At 34.7% G+C, this 15748-nt stretch overlaps 1 non-coding gene across 1 annotated transcript; it reads left to right on the top strand.

Annotated features, from left to right (window-relative positions):
• The first annotated feature begins 5740 nt into the window (after window positions 1-5740).
• On the top strand, window positions 5741-5846 carry LOC131181816 (small nucleolar RNA R71). Its single transcript, XR_009150293.1, has one exon. It is a non-coding gene; the product is annotated as a small nucleolar RNA R71 (small nucleolar RNA).
• The last annotated feature ends 9902 nt before the right edge of the window (window positions 5847-15748 follow it).

Genomic DNA, 15748 nt, shown 5'->3' on the forward strand with positions numbered 1-15748 from the left:
GGGTTGTCATAGTCTATGCCTCCTCCATGAACCAAACAATTTTCAAGTGGATCTTCTGGATATTTCTTTCTGAAGTGTTCTTCAACTAGCTCATCAATGATATCAACTCTCAAGCAAGTATCAGCTTCAGAATGATGCTTCTTCATAGTGTTATTAATATTGAAAACCAATTGCTCTTCACCAACTCTAAGAGTCAATTTTTCTCCCTTAACATCAATCAATGCTCCTGTTGTAGCTAGAAAGGGTCTTCCCAAGATAATTGGAATATTAGAATCCTTTTCCATGTCCAAGATGACAAAGTCAACAGGTATATAGAACTTTCCAACCTTCAGAGGCACATTCTCCAAAATCCCTTCGGGATACTTAATTGATCTTTCAGCTAACTGAAGAGAAATGTGGGTTGGTTTTAGATCTCCCATATTGAGCTTCTCATAAATGGAAAGGGGCATAAGGCTAACACTAGCCCCTAAATCACGTAAAGCTTTTGTAGAACATGATTCCCCAATGTGGCATGGAATTGAAAAACTCCCTGGATCCTTGAGCTTTGGAGGAAGTTTCCTTTGGAGGATAGCACTACATTCTTCTGTCAAAGCTACAGTTTCATGGTCTTCAAGTTTCCTCTTGTTTGAGAGAATTTCTTTCAAGAATTTTGCATAAGAGGGCATTTCTGAAAGAGCATCAATAAAAGGCACATTTATGTATAGCTTTTTCAAAACCTCTAAGAACTTCCCAAATTGCTTATCAAGCTTGGCTTTTTGAAATCTTTGTGGAAAGGGAAGTTGTGGCTTGTAAGGCTCTGGAGGTATATACTTCTCTTCCTTCTCTTCAATTTTCTCTTTACATTTTTTTGCACTCTCTTGTTTTTCACTCTCATCAGTTTCTTTCTCATTTTCTCTCTTCTCACTATTTTCACTTTTCTCATTTTTTTTCACTCTTCTCATTATTTACAACTTTCCCACTTCTTAAAGTAATAGCTTGACACTGCTCTCTTGGGTTTTCTAGTTGACTTGGAAGTTTTCCAAAAGACTTGGTACCTGAGGAAGATGCTTATTGTGCAATCTGATTTTCCAGCATTCTGTTATGTGTTTGCATCTGTTCCAGCCTTGCTTTCATCTCTCTCATCTCCTCATCATGCTTAGTTTAGTTAGCAAGAATCTGTTGCAATAAAGCTTCTGTGGTGGAACTTTGTTCTTGCTATTTTGGTGGAGGATTCATATTTTTCTGTTGAAAATTAGGCAATGGTTGCCTATTTTGCTGATATGGAATTCCTTGTTGCTGTTGTGATTGAAAATTCTGATTTTGAACTTGACTTTGCTGATTTCCCCATGAAAAGTTGGAATGATTCCTCCAATTTGGATTATAAGTTTGAGAGTAAGAATTCCCCATTTGTTTGTTTCCATAATTACCAACATATGCAGCTTGTTCTCCATAGTCTACTCCACAGCTGGTACTTCCTTCTGCATAAGCCACTTGTTGTGAACTTCCAGATGATGATGATGAACTAACCAACATACTTAAGTCTTCCATCTTCTTAGCCAAAACATTTGTAAGTGCATCAAACTTTGCATTAATCATGTTGAATGGATCAAGATCATACATTCCAGCAGCTTGCCTCCTTTGAGTTGGAGCTGGTCCTCTTGGACTACTCCAAAGATGAGTATTCTTTGCAATTTTCTCCAATAGCTCATAAGCTTCATCTTCATGCTTCATAATAAATTCTCCTCCTATTTGAGTATCAATAATCCCTCTAATTGCAGGAGTGACATTTGTGGAAAAATTTTGATTTATCATCCATTTCGGAATGGCATGATGTGGGGTCTCTCTAATTCCTTCCATCTCATCCATGACTCATAGAGAGTTTCATCTTCTCTTGGTCTGAAAGCTGTCATTTGATTCCTCAATTCTTGAGTTTTTCCAGGTGGAAAATATTGTGCAAGAAATGCATCAGTGAGTTGCTCCCAATTTGTAATGGAGTTGTGAGGTAAAGAATCAAGCCAATCCAATGCTCTATCTTTCAAAGAGAATGGGAATAGCTTCAATCTTGCTGCATCATCAGACACTCCAGGTTGTTTTTGCATATCACAAATCATAGCAAACTTCTTCAGATGTGTGTGTGGATTTTCAGAAGGATGTCCCCCAAATTGGGAATTCTGAATCATTTGAAGAACTCCAAAATCCATCTTGTAGCTATTTGCATCAATTCTTGGGCTTGCTATGCTCTCTCTCAAGTCATCAAAACGAGGAAAAGCATGATCCATCATACTTCCCCTAGGCAGATTAGCATTTACAACTTCTTCACCTTGGGCTTCATTTTCATTGTTTCGACCATTTCCAGCATTACCACAATCAATTCTAATTCTTTCATCAGCCATGTCTGCTTCTAATTCAGTTTCTCTCAATGCTTCTTTTCTTCTTCTGGTTTCTTTCTTGTTGGCTTTACAAAATTTCTCAATTTCAGGATTGAACAATAAGGATGTGTCACTTGTGCTTCTAGCTCTTCTCATAAAAGATTAAAAGTACCTGAAAAAGAACAAACAAACACAAAATGAAAAGATAAAAAAAATAAAACTATAAACAACTAAAATAATCAAGAATTCAATCTAAAACAAACAACTCCCCGGCAACGGCGCTAAAAACTTGATATGGCCCAACCGCAAGTGCACGGGTCGTACAAGTAATATAGAAAAGATATCGTTCCCACGAGGAGTTGTGTTAATGATTGAATTTTTGATATAAAAAGTTGATTATATTGAACTATTTTTGAAATTAAAGTAATAAATTGATGGGTATTGAGTATGAAATCTATATGTGCAAAATTAATAATCTATTCAACAATGTATTAATTGAACTAAAATTGCATCAAATTGAAATAAGCAAGTTGAAATATGGCAAGATTTTAAAATGGCAAGTAATTAAATTCAATTAAAAATTGACAATGATAAAAAGGTGATTCCGGAGTTCGGGATTTCATATTGGAGCTATTTTGGGATTTCAAATTGGTTATCCAATCTTGTGGAACTTACGGGTTTTAAGGAGATTAATTCTTAAATCCTTTGAATACCCTTTCGAGTGAGACAAAGAGTGCCTTAATCAATCTAATCCTACTTTCGTGGAGTTAGAGTTAATTAAGAACCATTAGGTTCTTTAATTAATCTGTGAATCCTCTTAATCCTTAGCCTATTTCTAGGTCTAAGTTAATTAAGTCCAATTTCTTGATTATCTATCACAGTGCCTTCTCCTTTCGGTGCCTCAACCATGGATTGAGAACATCACTTAATGGGATCCTACACTAAGCATGTCATTAAGCACACAAAAAATGAATAAAACTCATTAAGACCACAAAATATGGATTACCCAATCAAAATCCACAAAATATCTCAAATATTACAACCCTTACTCCAGAATCTAAGTAAACTACTCACTATCCATAATGCTTACAAGATATTATGAGTTTAAATGGAAATAAAGCTTCAATCTAAGCTAAGAAACAAGAAACTAAACACTAGAAATTTAGGAAAAATATAAGAAAAGAAAGAAATCTCCAAATCTGATTGGAAATGGTGTGGAAGGTGAATGTGACCCTTCAGCTGCTGCCTCTCCTCTTCCTTTCCTTTTCTGCTCCTTTTCTTCCCTTTCTAAAATGGGAAATGGGGCTATATATAGCATTTTCTGACATGGAGCCCTAAAATGGTGTGTTTTAGGAGGGATTTTCTGAGGGAATCTTCTGCCAGCTCATTAATGAAACCTTTGTGGATGCATAAGTGGATGCATAAGTTATGCGATCCCTTATGCGATTTTGCTGTTCAGTTCAGCGATGCTTGCATGACTTGGCGCATAGGTTATGCACATTTCCGTGAGTTTGCATAAGGGAGGCGTGAATCTGCATAAGCCATGCACTCTCCTTATGCACCATTCGGTAGGTATTGGAACAGTGATTTTTCTCCTTATGCAGATCCACATAGCTTATGCGGCAAGTTATGCACAATTTGGTCAATGCATATTTCAGCTTGAAAACTTGTTTTTGACATCTTTGGCTATAGAGGTCACTCCTCAATGGCAAAATTTCTTTTCAGTCCTTAAAAAACACCATTTTTCCTACAAAATAAAGTAAAAATTACAAATTAATCCAAAATTGACAATTATGAAAAACTAACTAAATAACTAACGAAATTAGCTAAAAGTGACTAATAATCAAATAAAATGGCTATGAAATTAAACCTAAATGACTATGCAAAATGTATGCATCAAATGTAGAATTTCCCAACCTTGATAGGCACATTTTCTAGAATGCCTTCTGGATACTTAATTGAACGGTCAGCCAATGAAAGATACATGTTTGTGGGCTTCAACTCTTCCATATTCAACTTCTCATATATTGAAAGAGGCATTAGGCTAATACTAGCTCCAAGGTCACATAAGGCATTTGCCACACAATTATCACCTATATGACAAGGAATGGAAAACACACCCGGATCTTTGAATTTGGGAGGTAACTTCTTTTGAATTATAGCAGTGCATTGCTCTCCCAAGTTGATGGTATCATAATCTTCTAGCCTTCTCTTATTGGTAAGAATCTCCTTTAAAAACTTGGCATAACTTGGCATTTGGGATAGTGCCTCAGTGAATGGCACATTGATATACAACTTCTTTAGCACTTCAAGGAATTTGCCAAATTGTTTGTCTAGCTTATGCTTGATGAATCTTTGAAGGTAGGGAAGGGTGGGCTTATAAGGCTCAGGTGGGATGTATGGTTTCTCTCCCTCATCTTGCTCACTTTTGCTTTCTTCTTCTTTTTCATTTTTCTTGCTCTCAACTAAATTTTCTTCTTTTGTGCTCTCTTTTTCTTCTCTTTTGTTTTTACTCTCTTGACCAACTTTCTTTCCACTTCTTAAGGTCACAACCTTACATTGTTCATAAGGGTTTTGTGGTTGGCTAGGTAGTTTGCCATAGGATTTGCTTCTCGATGAGCTTGCTTGTTGAGCCAATTGAGTCTCTAACATACGATTATGGACTTGTAATTGATCCATGGTTTGTCTCATATGTTGCATTTCTTCCTCCAATTTGCTATTCATCTTGCTTTGTTCAGCAAAAAATTTCTCCATCATGCTTTCCAAGGTTGGCTTCGGTTCATGAGGTGGAAGGGATTGTTGTGCTCTTGCTTGATATCCAGGTTGTGGTTGCAGGATGGAGAAATTGAGGCTGAAATTGAGGCCTATTCTGCTGCATATACTGCTGGTTATGAGCATAATTTGAGCTTTGACCTTGTTGAGCAAAAGTTGCTTGTGGTCTCCATATTGAGTTGTTCAAATTAGAGTAAGAATTTCCCATAGGTTTTTGTTGATAACCTCCTTCATAGGCAGCTTGTTCTTGCAAATAATCATCACCATAAGAAGAGTAATCAACTCCACAACTTTGGGTTCCATCTGAGTAGGCAACTTGTTGCATAGTTGTAGGAGTTGAGGTTGTTGCCTTTGTGCAAAAATCACTAAGAAGCTGAGTCAACTGATCAAATCTTGCATTCATGTAGCTAACTGAGTCAAGTTCATAAATCCCAGCCTTCTTTGGCTCAAGTGCTCTTGGATTTCCCCACAAATGGGTATTATGAGCAATCTTCTCTAATAGATCATAGCATTCTTCACTTGTCATTCTCATGAAATCTCCTCTTGCTTGTGAATCAATTGTGTTTCTTATGGCTGGAGTAACTCTGGTGTAAAAATTTTGAACAATCATCCATTTTGGTATTTCATGATGAGGACATTGCCTTTCAAGCTCCTTAAATCTCATCCAAGATTCATAAAAGTTTCATCATCCCTTGGCTTAAAAGCTACCATCAAATTCCTCAAATGAGTGGTCTTCCCAGGTGGGAAAAATTGAGATAGAAAAGCTTGAGATAGCTGCTCCCAAGTAGCTATAGTAGCTTGTAGAAGTGAGTCATACCACTCTAATGCTGAATCCCGAAGAGAGAATGGAAATAAGGTGAGCCGAATCACTTCATCTGAAACTCCAGGCTGCCTTTGTGTACCACATATCATCAAAAATTTCTTCAAATGAGAATCAGGATTTTCAAATGGACTACCTCCAAATTGTGAATTCTGAACCATTTGAATGAGACCAGTCTTTAACTCAAATTGATTAGCTCCAATGATAGGTCTATTATCTCTCACATCTGCACATCTAGGAAAAGCATAATCTAACATGGATCTTCTCTGAGGATCATTTTGATTAACAACTTCATTTTTCCTGTTTTGCTCATTTCCTTTATTATCTCCACCAATAGCTCTATTTTGATTCTCCATATTTTCAATTGTCTCCTCTTGGTCAAATCTTTGTTGTTCTTCTTTTTCTGCTTCCTTTCTTCTCTTGTATTCCTTTTTGTTGGCTCGATAGAATTTTTCAATTTCAGGGTTAAACAACTATTCAGTATCACTTGTGCTTTTCGGTCGTCTCATAAACAAGAAAAGTACCTGAAAAACACAAGGAATAACAGTGAAAATAAAAGAAAATAAAAATTCTAATCAGCTTAAAATAATTAAAATCCAACTTAAAAACAAACAATTCCCCGGCAACGGTGCCAAAAACTTGGTGTGCTTTCGCAAGTGCACGGGTCACAGTAGTATAGTTTTAAAAATAATATCGTTCCCACAGCGAATTGTGCTTAAATTGAAAATAAAAGGATAAGCTAATTAGAATGGTAAAATTTAAAGATATAAAATGAAATTTAAAAATTAAGATTGGTATTTGAGGAATTTAAGCTAAATCAAACAATTAACTAAATTAATTAAACTAGATTACCAAGATTTATATTGAAATTGCTAATTATGAAATTGGGAGGAATTAAATCTAAATTCAATAAAAATTAAAGTGATTCTAGAGATAGGGTTTTTAATATTATTTGCATGTGGTTTATCCCTAATTTAGCCAAACACATGAGAATTACAATTTTGAGGGAAATCAATTCTTAGTTCTTTCAAACCTTTTTCAAGCATTTCAAAGTTGGTATTCATTAAATCAAACCCTGTTTTCACGGTATTTCAAACCTAACAAAAACCCAATTAAAGCTCTAATTGATTTAGGAAAGTCCCCTTAATCCTCTTAGCTTATCTCTAACACCAAGAAAACTAAGTTTATTGCAAGATTATCTATCCCAAACATTCACTTTTCAGTCCATCTGTCAAGGATTAATACTTAACTTAATGAGGGCCCATTCATCAAGCAAGGCAACAAGCTCACAAGTAATAAATCAAAACGCAACAAATCTCATTTAAATTACTAAATCAGTTCAAAACCACAACACAAAGCAATATTTAAAAACCCATCTCTAGAATATCAAATAACTACTCACAAATCATAGTTTCAAGAAAAACCCAAGTATAGAGATGAAGAAATAATGAAAATCTAAGCTAAGGAATAGAAAAACCTAGCAGGATGATGAAGTATCAGCTGCTGGAGAGTAGCAGAAATGTCCTCTACTATTGCTGCAAAATGGTTCCCGTCCTCCTCTTCCTTTCCTTCTTTCTTGCCGAAAATCCCTCTCCCTTTTTCCTTATGGAAAGAAATAGATAAAGGAGCTTTTATATGATTCAGAGATCTGCCCTAGAATGGGTAAAAAGGTGGAAGATTCTGAAGGAGCGGAAGCGTGAAAAACACAAGTTTATACTATTGAATTCAAAAATTTTCACCTAGGGTCACATGCATCATGCAAGATTTATTTTTTTCTAAATAAAAATTTAGAACCTCATAAATCATGGTTAACACCTAGCATAGCATGTCATGGCCGCTCAATTAGTAATAAGGTTTACCTTAAATGAACCTATAATCATATGTTACCATGCACTAGAATCTCTCTGTTACAAAATCCCAACTCAAGCTGGAGTCATGGTTTATGTCAAACTCCATTTGCTATGAATATTATGTTCTCTTTTAATTCCACTTCTTGATTAAAAAGATTTTCTCATCAGAAACTCTTTTCTAAATAAATCTATCTGTCCTGGCCAGGAACTTGAAACATCAAGAACAATTAAATGAACATAGGATTTTATCTCTATTTACTTAGAGGAACAGATTACATCTTGATCAACACCTACCTCCATATATAACTAGTAGGAGCCAACACATGCCCATATACCCATACATAGTACAAGTATGAAATCAGTATCAAACTCAAACTACCTATATAGAAGATAACTGTACTATCTCAGGTCTAAAGATTATATGCACTGATATGATTTATGACAAAACATTGACAAGAGTAAACTCCATGTGCTTGTCATAAGTGTCACTAGTTCGGCCTACTTATCATTTATAAGTGTATATCATGTTTGGCATATGGCATGAGACTCACCATTCCATCTTATTTATATCTCATATAAATAACTTGGTAACAAACATGAATACAATCTTTCTGGATAAGTCATGTCCTTATTATGAAGTATCCTCGATTGTGAACCTATTTATGATACTTTGTGCTAAAAATATTGTCACTCATATTCTTAACAAATTAAGAATAATATTTCTAACAAAATATCAATGGACCTTTTCTATTACACATAAATATATTATGTAAACGGAAAAATGGAAATGCCTTTTATTAATAAAAATATGTACAAAATACATACTAAATGATATGCTCTAGAGCATACTACTAACAATCTCTCACTAGCACTAGAGCCATTCATTACAATATCTTAGACCTATCTTCTCAAGATGTCGGTCCTAATCGAGTGCTGACATAGGCTTAGTAAATGGATCAGCTGGATTTTCAGCTGATGCTATTTTCTGCATAGCTACATCGCCTCGCCCAACTATTTCTCTGATAATGTGGTAGCGCCTTTTTATGTGTTTGGATTTCTGGTGAGACCTTGGTTCCTTAGCCTGTATGACTGCTCCATTGTTGTCACAGTGTAGTGGGCTGGCGACTCAATGGAAGGAACTCTTGTAAGTTCTTCACGAACTTCTTTATCCAAAGCGACTTCCTTTGCAAAGATTCGATGCAGCAATATACTCAGCCTCTGTAGTGGAATCTGCAGTCGTGCTCTGTTTGGAACTCTTCCAACTGACTGCACCTCCATTACAAATGAACACATATCCAGAGGTAGACTTTCTATCATCAATATCTGATTAGAAATCAGAATCAGTATAACCATCTAATTGCAAGTCTCCACCTCCATAAATCAAGAATAAATCCTTAGTTCTTCTCAAGTACTTAAGGATATTCTTGTGACTATCGATGTTCCAAACCTGGATTGGATTGATACCTGCTAGTCAAACTAACAGCATATGCGATATCCGGCCTAGTACACAACATTGCATACATTAAACTTCCAATAGCCGAAGCATATAGAATCCTAGCCATCTTATCTCTTTCTTCAGGTGTCTTTGGAGACATCTCTTTAGAAAGGTGGATACCATGTCTCACTGGTAACAATCCTCTCTTGGAATCAAGCATGTTAAATCTCTTTAACACCTTTTCCAAGTATAGACTTTAGGATAAACTAATTATTCTTTTCGCTCTATCTCTATATATGCAAATCCCAAGAATATAGGTTGCCTCCCCTAAGTCTTTCATGGAGAATGTATTTGACAACCATACCTTTATTGTTGTCAACATACCTGTGTCATTACCCATCAACAGTATGTCATCCACATATAAGACAAGAAAAGTGATAGCACTGTCACTAACCTTCTTATATACACATGGCTCATCCTCATTTTTGATAAAACCAAAGGATTTAATGGCTTCATCAAAACGGATGTTCCAACTCCTCAAAGCTTATTTCAACCCATAAATGGATCGCTTTAGCTTGCATACCTTGGAACCATCTTGGGATTCAAAACCCCTAGGTTGTTCCATGAAAATGTTTTCTTCAATGTATCCATTGAGAAAAGCTGTTTTGACATCCATCTGCCAAATCTCATAATCATAGCATGCAGCTATTGCTAATAAAATCCTAATTGATTTAAGCATGGCAACAGGCGAGAAAGTCTCCTCATAGTCGACTCCTTGCCTTTGGCGAAACCCTTTCGCTATTAGCCTTGCCTTATAGGTCTCTACCTTTCCATCAGAACCAATTTTCTTCTTGAAAACCCATTTGTTCCTTATAGGTATAATACCTTCAGGTGGGTCAACAAGATCCCAAACTTGATTCTTATACATGGAATCAATCTCGGATTTCATAGCATCAATCCATTTTAAAGAGTCTATATATGATATAGCTTCTTCATAGGTAAGTGGATCATCTCCATGATCTACTTCTTCATGAGTAGACAACTCTTGTTCTTCTTCATGAAGAAAACCATATCTCACTAGTGGGTGAGATACCCTGGTTGTTCTACGAGGAATAGCTGTAGATGTTTCATCAACGGGTATAGGTTGACTAGATGGATCTATATCCATCTGATTTGTTGGTTGGTCAGAATTCTCCAATTCTAACTCTATTTGCCTTCCTTTGCCTCCTTCTTGAACAAACTGTTGTTCAAGAAATGTGGCATCTCTACTTATCACAACCTTTTGTGAAGTAGGCAAATAAAAATAATATCCAAAACTATCTTTTGGATATCCAACAAATCGACCTTTTTCTGATCTGGTCTCCAATTTATCAGTGTTCAGCTTTTTGATATAAGCTGGACAACCCCAAATCTTAACATGCTTAAGACTTGGTTTTCTTCCATGCCATATCTCATAAGGTGTGGAAGAAACTGATTTTTATGGAATCCTATTCAGAATATACAAAGCTGATTCTAATGCAAATCCCCAAAAGAAGATTGGCATATCAGTATAGCTCATCATACTACGTACCATATCCAATAGGGTACGATTTCTCCTTTCAGAAACACCATTCAGCTGTGGCGTTCCTGGAGGAGTCAGCTGAGAAACAATGCCATGCTCTCTCAAGTATTCATGAAATTCAGTACTCAAATATTCACCTCCACGATCTGATCGAAGAGCTTTAATACTCTTTCCTGTTTGATTTTCTACTTCAGATTTAAATTTTTTAAACTTTTCAAAGGATTCATATTTGTATTTCATCAAATAAAAATACCCAAATCTTGATTTATCATCAGTAAAGGTAATAAAATAATGAAAGCCCCCTCTAGCCATTTCTTTAAATGGACCACATACATCACTATGTATTAGCTCCAAAATATTTTCAGCTCTTTGCCCTTGTCCAACAAAGGGTGATCTAGTCATTTTGCCCTGAAGGCAAGATTCACAAGTTGGAGTAGGCTCAGAGCTCAATGAGGATAGAATCCCCATTTTCTCCAGTTTTGCAATCCTATCTTCTGCAACATGATATAACCTTAAGTGCCAAATATATTTTGAACTTGAGTTGGTTTTCACCATGGCATTGCATTTTTTTAGATCACTTGCATTCAATTTGTGTTTGTCATTATTATCCAAATAATAAAGACCATCATTCTTATAACCCAAACCAATATATTTATTTCCAAAATAAATATTACAAACATCATCTGTGAACTGAAATTCATAGCCATTTCTAGTCAAACTAGATATAGAAATGATGTTCTTAAAAGCATCAGGTACATATAAAATATTATCCAAACACAAAACATGTCCAAACATGTAAAAAGATTTAGATCCTATGGCTAAAGCTTCAACAGTTGAGCCATTGCCAATTCGGACTCTAATATCTTGAGAACGCAAGCTGCTACTATTTTCTAGTTTCTGCATATCATTAGAAATGTGAGAAGCGCACTGATATCTAAAACCCAAGCTGTAGATGAACTATGAGTATCATCAGAATCTAAATAACAAGATATGGACATACCTTCCGAAGGTGTATCCTTCTTGTCCTTCAGAGAAGCAAGATACTCTGGGCAGTTCCTTTTCCAGTGCCCATCCTTTTGGCAATGGAAACACTTTCCTTTGCCTCCATCAGCTTTAGTCTTCCTTTTCTGTTTAGCTATTTTCTTGGAAGGACCAGAAATCTGAGGTTTCTTTTTCTTATTGCCCTTCTTCTTGTTGGACTTTCCAGCAGAAGAAGATGCAATCAAAGCTACCTCTTTTCCTTTATTGCCCGGCATATTCTTTTGGGCAATAACCAGCATGTTGAGTAAACCAGCTAAGGTGCATTCCTATTGAGTCATATGGAAATTTGTCACAAAATTCCCAAAAGACTCAGGAAGGGACTGAAGGATCAAATTCGTCTGTAGCTGGAAATTCATGTTGAAGTCAAGATGTTCCAACTGCTCAATCAGCCGAATCATCTTGTGGACATGATCCCTAACATTCTGTCCCTCAGACATCCTCATACGGAATAGCTGTTTAGATATCTCATACCTAGCATTCCTGCTGTGCTCACCATACAACTCTTGTAGGTGAAGGAGTATCTCACTCGCACTCAACATGTTCTCATGCTGCTTTTGTAACTCATTACTTATGGAAGCAAGCATGTAACACTTAGCTCTCATATCATGCTCCTTCCACTTATCCAAAGTTTCATGTTCCTCTTATGTGGCCTTTAGAGGTAAGGGACCAGGAACATTTGAATCTAGAACATATCCTATATGTTCAAGGTTCAGGACAAGTTTTAAATTTCTTAGCCAATCAGACAGATTAGGTCCTGTCAACCTATTGCGATCAAGTATGCTTACAAGGATATTGGATGGTGGTGGTTGTTCTGTGCTCATTTTTATCAGAAAATTAACTGCAGAAAATAACCAGATTAATTAGTAAATATATCATGTAATTAACCAAAATGATTATGGTTTTTTAATCAAATTGTTCCTCCCACTAACTTAGCGAATCCTACACTTCCAAAGTAGAAAACGGAAATCCTAGTTGGATGGATTTCTAGTGGGTGATTGAATTCTTATAATTCTATTGATCATCCTCAGGTACATCCATTATTGGAATTACAATAAACTATAAGTAAGCAACTCCTTGTCCATCACATCTCATGTAAGGTTCAATCCTTTACCTAGCCCCTAATGCTCAAAATCTCAGGTACATCCATTATTGACTTATCTTGCATTAGTTAAGTTGATCTCATTGAGCCAGTAATTATGCAAATAATTTTAATGTCCTCAGGTACATCCAATATTGGCCACTAAACTATTTACATATTTACAACATCTCATGCTTAACAATTATTCTTAAGAAAATCTCTTAAATTAATTGCATCTTATGCAACTATTTAAAATTTCTTAAAATAATTGCCCCAATGGAGGGCCTATGTTATAATTACTTTAATTATAGCATTTCCAACTTAATCATTTGTTTGGAAGATTTTATGGTCATTCTAATTACTATTAAGGTCTCACTTTGCATATTATCCAATTAGCATGCATATATCATATAATAGCATACATTCCCATTCATCTCATGCATTCATGGATAAGCAATAAATATGGTATGATCATGGACTTTCTAAGGGATTCAATTCTGAGCCACCAAGAATTGAATCAGGGCATTCCTAGGTACATTTCATTCATTCATTTTATAAGAGTTGCTGAAGGAGTACATGATCAACACTTGATCTTGAATTTCTCCCACTGGTCCCACTAATGCTCTTGACCTCCTTGAACTTCTTGCAATCCAATATTACATAGTAATCCTTGGCATACCAAGGCGAATTTACAAGAACTTAAATAAATGAAATTACAACCCAAAAATTATTACAAACTTAATAATACATGTCCAAAATAAATTAAAATTAATTAATTAATTTACAATCCTAAAGAAACATAAAAGAAATAAATCCAATCACATTGGTCTTTTATAGTCCATGATCATCCATCATGCATATCACTATTTAACAATTAAATAAAGCATACATACTTAAATTAAATTGAATATCTCATATTCAACTTAAAAATCAAGATTTGAATATGATTCAAATAAATTTAAAAATTCAGATTTGAATCTCATTCAAACAAATTTAAAAATTCAGATTTGAATCACATTCAAACAACTTTAAAAATTCAGATTTGAATCACATTCAAACATTTTTTAAAAAATCATATTTGAATCACATTCAAACATTTTTTTAAAAATTAGATCTAAATTTTATTCAATCAATTTTAAAAAAATCAGATTTAAATATGATTCAAACAACTTTAAAAATTCAGATTTGAATCACATTCAAACAACTTTTAAAATTCAGATTTGAATCACATTCAAACAATTTTTTAAAATTCTGATTTGAATCATAATTTAATTGTGTGATAAAAATTCTAATTAAACAATTTAATTAGACATAAAATGGATCTTAGATCATACAACAATTGCACATTCACCATCCATTTACCTTTGCACACCATTGTGGTGCATCAACCATGCGCACCATGGTGTTCATCATTTGTGCCGCCACCTTGGCTTTGCAACCAGCAATGAACTTTTGATCTCATGATCAAACACACAATTAAATCATATAAACATCAATCTAAATGGCAAATATAGTGGCTCTGATACCAATTGAAGGAGCGGAAGCGTGAAAAACACAAGTTTATACCATTGAATTCAAAAATTTTCACCTAGGGTCACATGCATCATGCAAGATTTATTTTTATCTATTTGATTTCAATGATAAACAACATATTAAATCTCTTTTAATATGTTTTTGGATCTATATTTGCCATTTAAGATTTTAAAATTAATCAGATTAATTTTAGAACCCTAGATTAATTCAAGAACAATTACACTAACCTCTTGATGCACTGCAGCGTGTCTGCGCCTTTGAGATTTGTCTTCAGGACACCAGATGTTGTCCCTTTAGTTTATCCACACCAAGAACACCTATGGCAGCCCTTGAACAGCTTCTAAAGCTTTTTCTATTAATTAGAAATTCAAGTTCTGCCTTTTAAGAGTTTAGAGATGTAAACAGGACACTAGAAACAATTTCTAGTATTCTTAATTCAAGAGATTGATGGCTAATCTCTTTGAATTGATGAGAGATGAAGAAGAATAGATGGAGAGCCTCAAAATGGCGTGACAAAGGAGAGGAGTAGCTGCTGGTTGTTTTTCTTTTTCATAACAACACTTATATAGCTAGGTTAACACATTAAACCCTTGCCACATGTCATCCTTTGATTAGCTCTAGGTTTAAGTGACCCAATCACATTGTGCCAAGTGTCAAACCTATATTTAATCTTGATTTTAATCATCTTACATGATTAAAAAACATTTGGCAAGCTTATGTGTAATCTCATGTGTCACCATCTCATGGTGCCACGTGTCACACTGTGAAATGACCAAAATGCCCCTGTGTCTTAATTTTGAGTTCTTAACCCAAAATAATTATTTTTCTTCTTCTAATTTATATCAAATATAAATTAATTAATTAATCTCTATTAATTAATTTCTCATTAATTAAATTCATATTTAAACGCTTTAAATATAAATTTAACTTATACTATACATCCAATAATCTAGATTTGGTTTCAAGTCATGCTAGGGACTTTGCAATTTAATTGCAAACCAAACCTATTTAATTAATTAATTAAACTTTTTAATTAATTAATTAAATCATATTTAAATAGGTGATAACTTGTGTATGTGTGTGACTTACTAGGCTCATCACTAATTGGCAATGAGACATGATATCAACTCTTAATATCATCAGAACTCTTTCTTACCATAAATGATTTCTCTAAATCATTTTATGAACCTCATAAACCATGGTTAACACCTAGCATAGCATGTCATGGCCACCCAATTAGTAATAAGGTTTACCTTAAATGAACCTATAATCATATGTTACCATGCACTAGAATCTCTCACATAAAAATC

Source organism: Hevea brasiliensis, chromosome 7 (assembly GCF_030052815.1).
Source record: "Hevea brasiliensis isolate MT/VB/25A 57/8 chromosome 7, ASM3005281v1, whole genome shotgun sequence".
NCBI classification, from domain to species: domain Eukaryota; kingdom Viridiplantae; phylum Streptophyta; class Magnoliopsida; order Malpighiales; family Euphorbiaceae; genus Hevea; species Hevea brasiliensis.